The sequence below is a fragment of the Poecile atricapillus genome, chromosome 1 (assembly GCF_030490865.1).
Source record: "Poecile atricapillus isolate bPoeAtr1 chromosome 1, bPoeAtr1.hap1, whole genome shotgun sequence".
Classification (NCBI taxonomy): Eukaryota; Metazoa; Chordata; class Aves; order Passeriformes; family Paridae; genus Poecile; species Poecile atricapillus.
The window spans coordinates 173,624,231-173,640,593 of NC_081249.1; positions in this window are offsets into that span (position 1 = coordinate 173,624,231).

A 16,363-nucleotide genomic window follows, 5' to 3' on the forward strand; every position below is an offset into this window, starting at 1 on the left:
CAAAAGCCTCTTTCCCTGCTCTGCTGGGATTGTTTGAATTGATGCCCTTACCATTGTTTCTTTACGGTGCTGCAAACTTTCCTGAGTTCTCTTTTCTGAGACTTATTATCAGTACTGTGAGGTTTTTGAAATATGGTTTCTGGAAGCCCATTGTATTTATTTTGCTCCTTCCCTTTTTTCCTTTCCTATGGCTTGTGAACTATGTTGTTTCATGGTCATTTTCACCCAAGCTGCATTCCTCTTGCATGATATAAGTGGTTCCTCTCTTTGGTGAAACTTAGTTCTCATTTTGATTATGTATCAAGATTTTAATCTCTTTTTATTTATTCCTTATGCTTGTATGGTTCCATCAGGTGATCCCTTATCCTCTTCAGCATCCCTCCAATGATTTTCTAATGAGTAATGGTATTTCCCCTCATTTATAATGGCTCTGCACAAGTACTTGATGCTTGTATTTACCTGCTCCCTTCTGAAATCAGTCCTTGTGGAACCTGGTTTCATTAATTCAGCAGGTCAGGGCACAGAGATGCTCTTCCTGTCTTGCATTGAATGCTAGCTCTGATCACCAGCTCTTTTTCTTGGAACATCCATCCAGGTTCAAGCAAGCCCAAACCACCTGCACAGCCATGCATTCATTTCCAGGAATAGAGTTATAAGTAGATGATGCCACTCGTGACCAAAATAGATAGTGCTTTATTCATGGAAGGAATTTTCCCTTCCTCCTTTAATCCATGAATTAGCCTGACCAATGCTAAGAAAACCACTCTGGATATGCTGAGTCTAGACAACTGCCAACACATCAGATCTCTGATTCCCACGGAAAAATCATAGGAAACTACCCAAGATGCAGGTAGCAGTTTATCTAACTGAAACCTAATCTAGATTTAGACTAAGCCACTGACATCTTTATCTGCTGTGAGACCAGGGAGGTCTGACATCCCTCTCCTGTGTCTGGACCACTTGTCAGAGCAGAAGCTCTTGTTGATCAGAAGGTGCTGTTTTCCTGCTAAGAGGTGGTGGCAGAATTCAGGAAAATGCAATAAAATGTGTCTGTGGAGAGGACATATTCAGTGAATAAGGAGGAAAGCAGACATCTGTCTTTGCAATAAATTGCTATAGTGCAACATATTGTGGTGTATTTTCATAGATATAAGGGTAATTTTCTCTTCATACAAAGGCATTCCTTTCTCCACATTAGCCATGTGGCTGGGTTTGACCAGCTCACACCTTGCTAACCTTAAATGTGAGTAAGATGGAGAGTATGGTAGATGAGAGAATAAAAAATATGAGTTATTTCAAATTAGGATTCCATCTTCTTTGAGAGCATCCTACTCACTGTCAGTAGAGCAGGGTTCATGCACTCCTCACTGATATTAGGCTCTTTCACAGCAGCTGATAATGTTCATTATTTCTGATGACCTGGAAAACCTACCTAGCACTGGAGGAGGAATTACTTTTTGTTAGCATCCTCTGTCAGCTCTTTTGTTAGCTGTAGAGACAGCTGTAAGACAATTTGTGGTAAAGCAGTCAGACCTATAAGGAAGTGCAGATCTGTACCTGGCACTGCTGAACATCACCTGGGGATGTTCCAGTGTGAGCATCCTACCAGTCCAGCCTCAGCAGCAGAGAGACAAGAGAAGTTCTTCCAGTGCAAAGATCTGTTAGTGCACTTCCACAGTGATGCTGATTTTAAAAAGGGGGAAAAAAAGGGACAATAACTACAACTTTCTTTAAAAAACTTATAGGTTTTTAAAAACTTAGAGGTGTTTTTTTAAACTTATAGGTTTTTTTCCAGTTACTAATGAATTTATTTAAATTGTTCTTCAATGTGCAATTTGATCTGAATATGCATTCATGCAATCCTCTTTTTCTCTCACTGACACCTCCAGCCATTTCTGTTTTGCAAAATAAACTTCATAAAAGTTTTCTTTTTTGGCTTTTCTATGGCTGAGATTGTCAGAGAAGTGATTGTCCATATCATAGCTCCTAAACTAAAATTCTTGTGCCCCTGTCTCCATTAACACTGGGATCTCAGTGAGTTTCTGTTCCCTTCAGCCAGTGCCTTCCAGCACTTTCCATAAGAAGGTGATGTGCAGGAGCAGACCTCAAGCTTGCAGAAGACAGCTCATTTCATTTGAGATGAGTGGTTGGGAGACAGGACCATGCCATCCACTGGGATGGACCAGATTGACATTCACAATTCATCTACTTATGCCCCAATTAACCATTCAAATAAAAATTTTTTATCGCTCCTAGTTAAAAGCACACATAAATGGAGCTTCCTCTTCTGAACAGGAAGCTGCTCCAAAACAGAATTCCTTCTTCCTGAAGCCAGGCAAAATAACCAAGAGGGGTGAGAGATGATTCATCTACCAGCACTCTCCATCAAAAACTGTAGCTAAAACAAGATTACTAAGAAGACGAGTGCTATTAAAGAAGGAAACTGCTGCTGTAATTTTGTTAAGGAACACGAGATTATTTAAAAGCCTTTTAAAAAGAGTGTTTGTTCCGGGAGAGGAGGGGAGAGAGGATTTTAGAGGAAGGGAAAAAGATTATTAGTCTTTCTTGCCTATAAAATTCCTGCTGCTACCCTTGCCCTAGCCAGGGATTTCAGGAGCCATTATGAGTCATTACTCCAGCCCTAATGAACAGGGGACAATCTGCACCTGAGCTTTCTAGAGACTGAAAGCATAGGAAGAAAAGGTTGTGGGCTGCAGAGTATTTGGTGTACTGTACTGCATGTAATTACAGGTTAAGATTTTGTTTCCAGGAGTATTTGCTCCTGGTGGTGACGATCCCTACAATACTCACAAATACTCACATGGCAGCAGTCTCATATTGTTCAGGGCTGCTTTATAAACTCTCAGAGCCATGAATAAGTGAGCCTCAAAGCCTGTGCCTCGCTTCCCTCGCCCATAGCCAGGTTTGCAGCTGCTCAGCACACAAAGCAGTGATGAAGCAGGGTGTGAAACAGGCTGCCAGCACTTCCAGCAGCCTCTGCTGCGCTGTTCAGGGCAAACTGCACAGCACACACACAGTGACCCCGTACCAGGGGCTGCAGGGACAGAGATTGGGCTGATTCTGTGGTGCTGGCTGCACACCTTAGCCAGAGACTGCTGCTGGATTTGGTCTGTCTGGTGAACAGAGTCTGCTACCAAGCAAAGCCAGCACAACTGTCCCTGGGGCCAAAACTTAGCCTGGGAAGTTGGAGATCCTATTCTGCTTCTGAAAGTGGCTTCTTTGCAAACCAAATGGGCATGGTATAAGAATTACTGAGAGAGACAGGAAGAGGATTTGTGCAGATGCAGATCACTGGCCAGGAGTTAAATGTGGTCTCTCCAAATGGGATTCTGCATAGAGAAAGCTGAGGGACTGAAGGGATCCATTAAACCAGGTACTACAGCCATACAAAAAGCATTTTGTGTACAGTGTCAACTTGCAGCCAGAGCTGTGCATTTTTTATCAGGTTTTCAAGGTCAGACAGGAACTTGGTGGTGATCTGGTCTGACCTCAACTGGTTTTCAGGCTTTCATTCTGCTTGCTGTTATTAAGAGAGAGGCTCTGCAGCAGGGCTTCCCAAGATTGGATCAGGACGGGCTGCTCATAGGGCAGAATGTGGCCCAGAGGATGCCAAAAATATTGAGAAAACACTGCTGAGCAGCAAAAAGCTCCAGGGACCAGCATGGTTTGTGTCTATGCATTTCTCCCAGACAAGGGAAGAGTGCTGTGGAACAGAGCTGATACCTGTTTGTTCATTGTAAATTAATGGCATGTTTTAAATGCAGAGCTCCACTGAGTGGAATGGCATACAACTTTGTTTTTGTGACGTGTCAGGATGGGGGGCTTGGGGGAACTGCAGCAATTCTGGACTTGAAAAAGAGAAATGTTACACAAAGGAGCTTGAAAGTAATGAACAATTTTGAATAAAAAGATTGAATTTATGCTGGTAAAAGAAGTTCAGGATGTGGCTTGTTTTCTGTGGTTAATCCCTTCTAAATATTTAAGGAAGAAAAAAAGAGGGAATGGAAATAGTGCTTTGTTTAAAAATAGGATCAGAGGTTCTACTAAACACATGAAGGAATGCTTCAACATATTGTACCCTGGGATCCCTCCCCTCAAACATGTTCACTCTACTCAATGAATCCTGGAAGAGTTAAAACTGAGCTTGCATTTTTAAAATCAACATCTAGGTTTTGTTAGCCTTCAAATTTGGGTTCAGCCCTCAAAGCATGTGTCTAAAGCATATGTCACACACAAGCCTTGTTGTCCTTATGCAAAGAAACAAGGAATCAGACCTGCTGTCACTGAAATGTGCAGACTGACCTGGGGCTGGAGAGAGACCTTCCAGCTGTGGCATCAGACCCTCTGTACACCTGGCACAGCCTCCCCTCACTGCCCTGCCTTGTGAAACCTCTCTCTGCAGGGCAGCAATGTGCCCAAGGCCTCTGAAACCCTGGATCCATCCAGCGTGGACCAAAACACACAGAGCTGGCTGCGTGCCCGAACACAGGGGGTTGTGGGTGTATTGTGTCCTCGCATACATTTCCAGGGAAAACATATTACACCTAGCTTCGGATGCCAAACTTCTCCAATTATGAGAGAACAGTAATTCACCAAGGAGTAAGTAGTATTCCTTCAATTTCCTTTCCTTGGAAATGATACTGAGAATCTGTTCTGAATGGAGGCAGATGAAAAATGCTACATGTTAATGCATATTCTGGGTTAGCTGTCTTTGTTAAATTAGAATGAATGCTGCTCATTTCCCATCTGGTCCTCTTTGACATTACTTCCAGAATATATTCACAGCTCTTATTTGTACAGTACAAATGGCTGGCTGTAGTACCAACTTTACCTTTTATAGGCTGCTAAAATGTTGGTGCCAGATCACAAAATAATGCTCTACTTCTAGGAAGCATCTGTGGGCATTGCTTGCTTCTACAGCTTTCTTTTTTTCTTCCTCTTATTTTCTTTAAGTGTAACCATGTATGTGAAGTGAGTTTGTTGTCAAACCAAGTGAAAGTTGACGGCTTGACAGCCCCGGAGCCTGCAATCTTCCTGGAGCAGTGAGGATGCAGTAGGCAGATCAAGCGAAGTGCTATCAGCTCTCTCATCTCTTCTGCACAGCCTTCCCCGAGGGCTGAAAGCACAGAGATTTCTCCATCTGCAGCTGCTGGTTGGTGCCTTTGCTGACTGCTGTGCCCAGGGATTTTGTGCTCTGGATCCCTACAATGCTCCAGGTTGCCCTGAAAAATACCAGTGCAACAGCAACTGAGCAGCTCTGAGCCAGCGCTGAACCCGGTGCTGCTGACCTGAGCTGGTTTTCTGATTATTCCTAAATCTTCCCATCCATGAATGTTTGTTTCTGGCAGTTTCCTTAGCAGGCTCCCCGTTCCAGCAGCCTCCACCCCTGCTCTCCTATGAGTTACAGACCTACCTTGATAAACAGAGTGTTGTGATCCGAAACGCCCACGTTTTTCTGCCTGGAGTGACCAAGGGCTGCAGCGTCACGCTGGGAATTCTCACCATAGCAACTACCAGCATTGACAGAATTTGGAACTCATTAAAGAGGCTGTTTGTTTACCTCTCGGGCGGCGAGAGTAGACTACAACCAGAGCTGAAACACCGCCAGCTGAACAATGCTGGGCTGCCATCCTAACTTCACGTGTGAAACACACATAATTACTGTGTTCTGCAAGTGAAACAGATACGGAAAGCCTGTGTGGGATGGGAGTGTTGAAGATGTAGGGTGACATGGTATTATTATCAGAAGATCAGCAAGCGTGCTTGTCAGACGCTGCTACGTGCTCTCGATGGATCCAGCAAAAAGTGAGTCCTGAGTCACAGCCCCCTGACAGATGATCTAAATGCCCGTGTTCACAGAGGTCAGTACGTGGACTTATCAAGCAGCACAGGGTGAGGGAATAAATTATTGGTACCCCAGCAGAAAATGCTGAAGCTTGCAGATACAGGCTCAGTGTCTCAGGGATCAAATGTGTGGGAATGGTTTTTAAGGTGGTTGTCAATGCCCAAAATGTCGAACCACCTAACAGTGCAAAAGTGACTTTCAGAAAACATGTCCCATCATCTGTGCAACCATTTCAGTTCCAGGAGTGTGGCATCTGCCAGCCTTTGGGCAAATCTGTGCTTCCAGTGGGACAGCACCTGCTGCAGAGCTGCTGTCAGCTCTTCAGCAAGGGGTACTGGTGATAAAAATACAAGGGAGCATCACAGTTGAACCTCTTCATCCCACCACAGAACTGCCCAGCCTCCACAGCAGTGTCTGTTGGGGTGATTGGCTTGCAACACCTTCACAGGGGTGCTGCTGGGCACCCACCACTGCTCAGGCAGGAGCAGGCTGATGCTCAGCCTCACCACAAGGTCTCCAAGCTGTGGTGTCCTGTGGGTGCTGCACCCTCTCACAAAACCTTCAGACAGCCCTGTAAAATCAACTAATGCGTTCTCAGCACAGCCAGATCCACGGAGAAGGAGCACATGCAGGGATGGCCAGGGCATGGACTGGGAGCACTGAGCACTGAGCATCAGGCATCCCCTGGCACACAGCTGGAGTTTCTGTCCAGCACATGAATGCATTGGCCACTCTTGCACACACCCCCTGCATGCCTCCAATCTGGATAGAATTCCTACTTGTCCCTGCCTGCTGACAGGACAGGGACAAGCAGGTCTGTCCTGAGGTTTAGGATGTTGTAGGCAGTGAGGACCCCAATCCAGGCAGCAGCTGCAGCTTGTGGCTGTAAGATGCTGCAAGAGGAAAGAGAAGTCCTAGTGCACACTCCTCATTTGGCATTCCCTTTAAAAGGGGCCAGGACTGCTGCTTGGGTCCCTGCCCCAGGCGGGGAGGGGGCAGGAGGTGGACTGAAGTCACTTTCTGTAGTCACCTAATTAGAGCATTTCAGAAGAGGGACAGGTCCAAACACCATCCCCTCTGCCCCTTAGGGAGCACAATAGGTGTCTGGTCACAGCTGGCACGCTCAGCTTTGTGCAGGCAGGGGCTTGTAGGAGGGGAGGGCAAAGGGGAGAAATACCTCCGAGACAAAGGTGAGCCTGGGAGCCAGCCTCCATAGCTCTGCTGACTGCAAAAGGCCGAGGATTCTGCATGCTGTTATTAACACTTTTCCTCAGGTCTTACCTTCAACTAACCTTTCTCCCTTCCTTAGGCAGTAATTTTTGCCTTTTTTCCCCTAACCTTATCACCTTGTTGACAGTCCTCCCTTCTGTGCAGGTGCTAACCCTTCTTTTCATTTACCTTGAGTAATTAACAAAATTAAACTCCATAAGTTGTGCTCAGATATACCTAGACTGGAACTTCTTTTTCAAACCCAAAGAAGGGATTTTAGAGCTCGAAACTTGCCTGTTTTCTCTAACCATGTGAATTTGTCTGATGAGAGTCACTATGCTTCCATACAACCCTGGCCTTGCTTAATGGCAGGGAGAAGAAAGCCCTGTGCTCTTGTCCCTGTTCCCCAAAATCTTTCCACATCTGTACAATTTTAAATGCAGAGGGCTTTCCTTAGGGGTGCCTCGAGCTGGGGAGCTGGGCTGGGGAGTTATTTCCTCTTCCCACCTCCTGGCACAGTTCTCTTTGCTTTGGCATCAGTGGGAGAAGGGATCAGCCCGGTGTGGATGGTCTCCTGGGGACTCTCAGTGAGTTTGGCTCCTCATCTCAGTGTGCCACGGTGGCAGCCAGGGAGTCTGGTCCCCACAGCTGGCTCCTCCCTGTCTAAAGCAGCCAGGAGAGACCCCAGAAGGCAATGGGGAATGGATTACACTGCAGCAATGGGTTCAGCTACCAGGGCACTGGGGAGGCTTGTACAGGCTGGGCCACCACAGCTTTGCTGCCACCAGCCAGGGCACAGCTCTGAGCCCTGCTGATCTGACCCAGACTTTGGTGTAGGGGCTACCACTGCGATTCACTTGGGAATCACAGCCCCTCACAGCTTCAGCATTCCCTGCTTCTGATGACCAACTTCAGCTGGCATAGATCTCATTTTCCGAGGTGCCAGACTCTCCTCACTCCTGCTGCAATGAGACCACAGCAGAAACATCAAACTAAAGCCTCCAGCTTGGACAGAAAATGGGGATAGCAGCAGCAGCATGCCCAGAGGGGAGAGGTTATGGCTCTGCTTTGAAAGGACAAGGATGGAGTGCACTGAAGGCATGAGGATTAAGCAAATGCTAATGGAGAGCAGGCAAATGGGTGATCAGATTAGAGGGAGGGCTGCAGGCCCCTGCGTGTGGGGACAGGCAGAATTGTGGGGCAGCTGCTGGCCATGGGCTCTTCCTGGGGCTGCTGTGCCTCATTTCCAGGCTGCTCATGGCAGGTTGCTGTGTTGCTCTTGTTCCAGCCCTAGAACTTAGTATGAACAGGCACATTTCACATTTCAAAGTATTTTTCTACTGACTGTGATATAAGCAAGCGTATGACAAAATGTGGTCATGAATATTTCAGGGTGATCATAAGAAGACCTTCAACAGCTAAAATTTCTTCAGTGTCAGACATTTGGTGGGGCTTGAAGATACAGAGGTGTTGAAAGATGGTTCCCTGCCATTCAGTTCTGCAAGGAGAGGGGTGATAGCATGTGTCAGGCTCTGACAGAATAGTAATTTCCCAGGGGACCTTTCAGTCATCCTTGTGTGGAGCTTCCTCAATACAGGGGAATATTGTGGTCCCTTAGAAATTCATCCCATGGGCAAAAGGAGACTTGGAAATTATATCTTAGCTCAACAAAAAAGCAATATGCAAAATTAATTACATAAAACTGGGGGAAAAAATATGTATCATGGTTTAACCCAGGAAATTAGATTTTGTACATTACTTACTTAGCTAAGAGGGAAGGTATTTTTCCACTGGAGTATTTCCTTCTGCTTTACAACTTCTTTGATTTCTCATGAGCAGCAATTCTTCAACTGCACTTCCAAACACTGAGGGGAGCAATTGAGGACATTGTGGAATTGAACACTGGGAGAAAGCCAGATGACTGTTTTTCTCAATCCACAGGGGTGTCCCAATCTGAGTCTTTTGCTGAACTCAAACCATCCCTGAACGCCAGCAGTTGGTTCTGGTAGTGCTTTAGAATAACACCAATGGCTTTCCTGGAGCCCTGTTCATAGTAGGGACTGCTTTGGATTTCTCCAGGAGCTTGGTGTATGTTAACCTTGCTAGACCCTTCCTTCCTGTCAGGTCCTGTGCTACCAGACATCAGTATCTGAGCTTCTCCCCTCCTGTGTCCTGCGCTGTGGGATGGTGGGCACTTGGAACATGCTCCTTCCCGCTGTGAAGCTGCATGGGCATGTTTTGGGGCTAAAATGAAGCTGGGCTTCAGGGGCAGCTAAGCCCAAATCAGACCTGAACCTCCAAATTTATCCTGGTTCAAATACCTGGGAGACGACTGCTTTGAATTAGACAATAAGTTGCTTTGTTTCCCATTTCTGACTCATCCTCTTTTACTGCCTCATGTTTTCAGCAATGAATGAGCCCAACTGCCAGTTTGGAGAATTATTTTTGTGGCAGAGCGTGCCTGATGGAAGAGACAACCATTGCTATCCATTTCCATTAGCAGCCTGTCAATAGAAATTAAATTACATGAATAAGGCACTATCAGTGCCAACATCACTGCAGGAAAACATTAATTAATCCTCATTTACATTAGTCAGTGCTACCATCAAATAGACTCTTCTGTTGCTACCAAAGACATTTCCACAAATGATTGTTGCTGTCTGATAAACAGATTCAGAGAACCTCACTGACTCACTTGTTGGGCACTCGCCATCACATTCGGGGTCTGAACGAAGCAAATGCTTTGTGGGATCCTATTCAAAGCCTGGGTTTGACATTGGGCCTCCCAGTCATACTCAAACCAACACAGACACCAAAGAGGTGGGGCTTTGGGCTGTAAAGAAAATAAATCCCCAACTAACTTGTAATAGTCATAGCAAATTTATTTTTGTGAGGAGTTCAAGATGTGCCTGTCACCAGTGTATCTAAACATCCCTGAGGGTCTGATGATCTTTCAGAGGGGGCTGTACAACAGAGGCAAAATGGAGGGGGCTGATTCTTGCTTTCTGGCTTGTGGTGGAAGGATGGAAAGCTAAACTCTTTTCTGAGAGCACATTTAAGTCAGATATGCCCTATTTAAACCACAGGATGCTTTTACTGTTGACTTTTTGAGCCCTGCTAAAATCCAGATTTGCAAATAGGCTCTGCCTTCCCTGCAGGATGAAGGAACATATATCTAAACTCCAGTGCCCTCTGAGGAGCTCCAAGCCTGGCTCTGCAGAGTCACCATTACCCCAAAGGCTTCTCCCTAATGTTCTCACCATTCCATTCATCCATATAGCTGGCACACCTGACTTAACCACTGAACAACATGGAGATGGATCTGTAGCATACACAATGCAAACCCTTGGCTTCCCTCTGGGGACCTCCTGGGAAGGCAGGGTCTGCAGGCTGGGTTGGTTTGGAAAGCACTTTGGAGAGGTACTGTGCCTGATTTGGGACTGTAAGTCCTGATCTGAATACTGGACACAGCAATAGTTACACTATGTGCAAGTTCTCCAGTGACAGTGAAGGAAGGACTGTGACCTGCTAGAGCAGGTTGCTTCACCAAAAGCTGTGCTGGTGTCAGCTCAGGCTGAGCCACACAAGATAGAGCTGGTGCCTCTGGCTGTGGTAGAAACCAGAAATTTTGACAGCAGTCCTGGTTGCAAAAAAGCAGAGGGATGAAGAAGGATGAGTTGCTTCTTTGAGGAAGAAGCAAAGAAAATACCAGAACATCTCGAAATCATGGCAATAACTTTCTAAGTAAGTTGCACTGCAGGGCTTGCTTGGCTGGCCCCTGAGGTGGCTGTGTTTCAGCATCACAAATATGTAATTCTGCTTTGCTGCAGGAAACAAAATGGCCTAATAGAAGGTGGGAATGGGTGGAAATGGAAATTATAATCAGCAGCAGCTTTTGCCAAGAGATAAGAAATGCCATTAGCAGATCTTCTCTGTGGCATACTGCTGGGTCATGGGTGCTGCTCCTCCTCCCTGAGAGCCCAGGAGAACATTTTCTCCAGCCACCAGCACTGCCAGGGACCTGCTTGGAAGCACAGACCTGCAAATTCACATCTCCACTGGAGACCTGTGAACTTGTGCTCAGGGTCTTTCCTCTAACCCATGTGCAAAAGTAGCACTGCTACATGCTTATACACTGAACAGTGCTATTTTGAGCTAATAATGGTGAATAGAGAAATAACCTGAAATCTCTGGGTTATGGTAGGTTTTGAAATCCTTTTCAGTGCTTTGGCTATATAGTATCTGGCATGAACTGCTGGTTACTGTAATAAGTCTTTAAATCTACTTTAAGTGCCCTTCCACTTCTTTTCTTCCTTTCACAAGGCTTGTGTTTAGCATCCAAATGACTATATGGGAATGTATTAAGCAATAAACAGTAGAGTCCAGATAAAAAAGCTTAGCTGGGATGAAGCTAAGGCAGTATCCACACAGCCAGTGCATGCACAGGCAAAAGCAAGAGCAGGAAATGTAGGATGCACCTCAGGAACACAGCACATGAAAGCAAAATATACCAAATAACCCTCATGAGATTTAGAGTGAGGACGTGGAGACATAAACAGCATCTATTTCTTGGTCCTGTTCCAGCATGAGCAGTCCTGGGAGGACAGGGATGGGCAGCAGTTCCCACCCTGGGTAGGAGATGCTGAAATGAGGCTTTGAAGCTCTGCTGGTCCATGGAGGGGCTGTTTCCTGCAGAGCCCAGCCTGATCCTGCTGGATGTGGGTGTGAAGGCATCACCCTCCAGCTCCATCTCGCTCTCCATCCCTCCATCTATGGGCAGGGAAGTGTTTTGGTGCATGTTCCCCCAACCCTGATGCTGAAAAGGTCTCTGTGGGAGATAATGGTGAGCAGCCCTCGAAGAAAGCGTGAGTTAAATCTGACTCACAGTGATTGCTTGAAACGTGTTCCCCAGTCACCTGCTACCTTGTACCGAGTGCCAGATTAATATAATGAACCCCTGATCCTTCACTTAATAGCTACACTGTGGCTCAAAAGCTGGGGACTCCTACACCATGTAAATTTGCCTAGATTTGATACGCCTACTGGTGACCTCCAGCCCTTTTAAAAATGGTTTTGTTCCTCAGAATAGAATGGATTTATTCTTTTTTTTTTTTTATTTCAGTGAGAGAAATGGAACAGGAGTAAGGTCCCTAATGTTATGTTAAACTGCACTGAATTAGCCGAGGCAGAAAAATCTCAACTCCGGTAAAATGTCAGGTATTTAGGATTTTTAAATGCTTATCTCTAGATTTCCTTACATGAGCTGCTTTGTTTCTTTGTTTTTTCACAGTAAATAAGTTTTTCTCACTTTTCCAGATAATTAACCTTTCTGCTTCAAAGCCAAGGGTGAGGATGTGAGGGCTGATGCTCCAGGGGACAGGTAAAATTAGAATCACAGAATAACAGAACTGTTTGGGTTGGAAGGGACCTTAAAGTTCATCCTGTTCCACCCCCTGCCATGGGCAGGGACATCTGATTAGGAGTAATCAGATAAAAATAATGTGGCACCAGGAAAGACTGATAATGCCAAAATCAGGGAAGAAACTCTGGATAGTCTTACCTTGATGGGCTTAAAGAGCAGGGAGTTAAAGAAGTCAACTGCAATATGTGCTGAGACATCAAAGCCAAAAATCACCTTCAAATTACTCATCACCTTAGAAAACGTACATTTAATTGAAAACAATCTCCTTAATTAAACCCAAAAACTTGATTTCATCAAGCCCATATTCCATCTAGCCAAGGCTGTATTCAGCAGCTGGGATGTCTCCCACATGGCCAGTATTCCTGTGGCATCTGAACAACTGGGTACCCATGTACCATGCACTCCCTGGTTTCTCCCACAGCCTGGGGATGGACAGCCAAACAGGGTGCAAGTGGAAAACCCTGCTCTGTGGCACTGACAGAGGTGATTTCCTTCTCTTTTGCTCCTAGACACAAGTTGAATCTAGCTGTAAGAGAAGGTGGGGGACTCCTCATGTGCTGCATGCCACTTCCCTCCAGCTCTCAGTCTTTGCACTCCAGGAGGGGCTGGGGGGTCACTGGGAGCACACAGGGCTCTGGGGGGCTCTTTCAGTGACTGCTGAAGAAAGCAGGTGGTGGCTTAGAAGAGGGAGAACAGATGGTCTGAGGAGGGTGTTCCTACACCAGGCTGGAGAAATCATCTCTTCCCTTCACCTCCCTCATGCAAGCTGCACAAAGTATGTGGCAAACTACTCACAGGCAGCTTTTTGGTGTATTCCTCACTTTTTTCTGTGCAAAGTATGAGACACTCATTTCTTTTACTGTGATACGTTGCCACCACACTTTATAGAACCTGAGTGCCTCCCACATGAAGAGCCAAAGTGAAGTCCCTGGACATCAATGATCATTTACTTTTTGCTCTCTTGTCTCTCCTGTCCCTTCATGGGTCTGCTGAACAGGTGTGTACAGGTGTACCTCAGGTGGGAAAGAGGGGAGAGGTGGGAGATATCCATTGGCTGTGCTGCAGCAGGGATGTAAGGGCACAAGTTCTGCATTAATACTTCAGATTTCATGGTGTCTGAGTGCTCACAGGCAGTGCAAAGTCTTTATGTTTAAACCACAAAGTCAGCTTGGTGCTTAGAAACATGGAACATTCAGAAAAATCTCAAGCTGAGCACTCTTAGTAATTGGTAAAGTAGCAATTTTGACCTTAATGTCCTAGTTTCTCATTTTTTTCAGCTTTCCAAAAGAGATAATGTCACCAGGTCTCTCAGGGAGTCATGCAGGTGGGCTCCTCAATGCTGGCAACCTGCTCAGCTGCTGCAAAGAGCAATTGGTCTGAATGAGTCATGAAAATTGAGGTGTTGATGTAGTTGAAGATATCCTTAATGCTGCTGATTTACCTGTGCAGAATTTGGTTTTACAGTCCTGTTTATAGTTTCAGATATATAAACTGTTCCTTACCAGTCCATGAGAAATAAGAAGGAAAGAAAAAGATCATCAGTCCAAAAAATTGCAGTTTCATGGCTTGATCCTAATTGACTCAGTTGAAGTAATTTGAAAGATTTTCTATCTTTAATGTCAGTTACATCTCAAATGAGACATGGCAGAATGATGGGCTGAAAGCTTCTGTAGAAAGGAGATGGAGAATGGCCAGGATGGTGAGATATCAAGCCCATTTGGCTAGACACTCTTCTTATTTGTGTTGCTGTAGTACTTGGAGGCCCAACTGTGGTCCAGCATCTCAGTTTGGAGAGTTCTTGTTGGTTCTCTTCCTCTGTTGTACATTTGCTTTGAGATAACAGGTAATTGCATGGGAAATAGAAGCTGGGCAAGAGACCAGGATGTGCTTTGGTTCTCAAAGGCTACCCAGAAAAAGTGAGGCATTTCTATGGATAAGTACATGCCAGACATCCCATCAGGAACATGTTTAATCAGTCAACAGTGATGACCCCCCTAAAAATTGCCATTTGCCTTAGATAAGACATATCTCTCTGATAACCTCAGTATTTGCCTTATTCAAGATAATTCCCATAACAAGTACAATGAACTTGGAGCTATTTGTTTAAGCAAAATTATTTATGAAGGGAATGGCTGGTGCTGTAACTCTCACACTCTCTGTTCTCAGACAGGTGATGGTCACAGCCATGGCCAGCCTGGGGCAGCGAGCTCACAGCTCAGGGCTCTTCCCATCCACTGTCCCTGGGAAGCTCACCCAGATGTCTGCCACAGCCCAGCTGGCCATGTGAGACTGACCAAAGCTGCTGATACAATTTTAATCAGTGTTTTCAATGTCCTTTTTCAGTTTTCAGCCAAGGTCCTTCCTGCTTTCCAGGTGCTTTGGTGGCTGTGGCCAGGAGAAGATGGCAGGCTGGGAAGGGCAGTGGGTGAGGATGTGTCTGGGTCCATTGTCTGAGGGACACGGAGGTGGACTAGATCTCACAGGTATGGGAAGGACAACACTGTGTCCCCAGCCAGGGGTGATGTGTTTTTCTTACCTGGTAAAGCAAAATGTTAAATATAAGAGATAATTCTATGCAAGACAAAAAATGGAGAAAATGCTACAGAAGAGAAAATGGAAGAAAAAAATCTCCAAAAAACAAGGCAAGTTTTCACCATCAAGAATTTTTTTTTCAAAAGAAATAGCAGAAATTTTCATTTTTTCACTGTAGTTTTTATACATATATATATATATATATATATATATGTCTGGGTGTGTGTGTGTGTCAATGTCAAATCTCCCAGTCCAAGCCTGGTATTCTGACCACTCAATTGAACCTGTGAAGAACATTATACAGACCTACAGACCCAGGAATGACAAGGATTTTACAATGGGCATATACACACACAGGACCCCGAAGCCTAATAAGGAAACTCTTTACCATTTGTTTAAAGACTACATAATTTATGTTTTTCATCATCTCACAAGAGAGAGAAGGTTGTTTACTTTGATTTGTTGATGCAGCAATTTTAAACATACGGTATGGTATGTGGAGTCTATGGAAAAAAACCCACACCTTATTGATCATGGTGAAACCAACCCAAAAGCCATGGCAGGTGAAGAAGGAAATTGTGTAAAGCATTGAGAGTGCACCATTCTCACTCATATTAAACACCAGAGCCCTTTATGTGATGTTTGTGATCAAAAGCACCTTGCATGAGAGAAAAATCAAAAAGTAAGGTTGAAAATACCAGGTCTGAGTTGTGCCTTGAGAGCAGAAGGAGGGAGAGGTCCTGACAGGGTCACCACATGCTGCACAGCTCCCAGAAGCCCTGGGCTGAGGTTTGAGCTCTCGGGGGCAGGTAGGTGTGGAACCAGAGGAACAGTAAGGCAACTCCACGGAAAATCCACAGTGATAAATTGTTTGTTCTTAATATAAGCAGGTTCATAAACCAATCTGATCCCTGAAGCTTGACAGAGACCAGATACCAGAAAGCACATTTTCAGCTGCAGAGCTGGCAGAAACCATACCTGGGATCCTGAGCCAGGTGTATCGTTACACAGCCTTTGGACAGGTTGGATAACTCACCATGTCCTCACGAGGTTACCCAGTGCTGTGCTGTACAGTGAGGCTCTCAGAGCTAAAACAAGCTTTGATTTTGTCATCACAGGCAGAGCGCTCTGTCTTGGGTCTGTCTGATGGTGCTCTGGGAGCGCAGTCTCTCTGATGGTGCTGCCAAGCCGAGCATCACCAGGCGTGGGGCTGAGCGTGGCCCATCGCTGACACCAGCAGCACAGTGGGCAACCTGGACAAGCCCCTGGCATGGGGCTCTCCCTGCAGCTGCCCTGGCCAGAAGGCTCCCCTTGGTTGCAGAGCGGGTGCAGCA